Raw genomic sequence first — 1028 nt, 5'->3', positions numbered from 1 at the left:
CAACAGATAAAAGATAAGGAAACGAAGTTTTTTCTGTGTTTCACGTACAATTTTTTCAGACTTAGAAATTCTGAAAATTCAGTTCTACTTTATGGGAAGAAGAAATCAGTTCTCTTGGGTTAAATTACAAACTTTTACTATTATAATTTGAATGTCAAAATTTTGTTTTTCTTTTTGACAAAATTTTGAAAACTCTCAAATGAAAAATCTCAAATTCTTCTAACATTTACAGTGTTAATATTTCAAAAGTCAGATTTTTGCACGTTGGTAACAAGCTTTTGAAAGATTTTAACTAAAAATGATCAAAGGTTCAATTTAGTAAAATTTTAGAATTTTTTTGAGAAAAACGTAGAACAAAATTAGTGTTTTTCTTTTTTTCAATTTTCAAATTTCCAGAATGCATTTCTACATTAAATTTTAACTAAAATGCAAGAAAAGAGTACACTGAATAATGAACAATTGTCATTTTATTCCGAAAAAAGCAATTTGGTCTTAAACTTTTTTCTAGACAGCAGTCAAGCTTTTTTGATTTCTCTTTTTTTGCAAAAATTTGGTAAATTTTGGATTCTAATATTTTTAGTGTAAATAATAAAAAAGTTGATAAACAAGGTTTGGCTTACAGTTAGTGCCTTGAAATTAAACTAAAAATAATCAAATTTTTAATTTTGTTATTGATTCTTTGTTAGTTTTGTTGTATTTTTTTTAAAATGTGATTTCATTAAACCTAAAATTGAAATTTTTTGAGAAAAACGTATAACAATAATTTGTTTTTTTTTTTTTTTAATTCCCAAGTTTACAAAATTTTCAAGTTACTGTAATTTTTTTTTTCAAAATTGAAATATTTTATATTTTTTACTTTGTCTAATTACAATCTTATTTATTATACAGGATGTTTCGGTTAAAGTCCACATTAGTGAATATTTCACTATAAATGTGGTCCACCTCTCCCAGACTTACCTTATTTATTACATTTTTTTTCAATTTTATACAAAACTAAAGCTAATTTAAAACAATCTAAATTTTTAAGT

The sequence above is a fragment of the Tribolium madens genome, unplaced genomic scaffold (genome assembly GCF_015345945.1).
Source record: "Tribolium madens isolate multiple individuals breed KSU strain unplaced genomic scaffold, Tmad_KSU_1.1 Scaffold_20;HRSCAF=117;Tcas5.2_LG4, whole genome shotgun sequence".
In the NCBI taxonomy this organism is placed as follows: domain Eukaryota; kingdom Metazoa; phylum Arthropoda; class Insecta; order Coleoptera; family Tenebrionidae; genus Tribolium; species Tribolium madens.
This window is presented reverse-complemented; position numbering follows the sequence as displayed.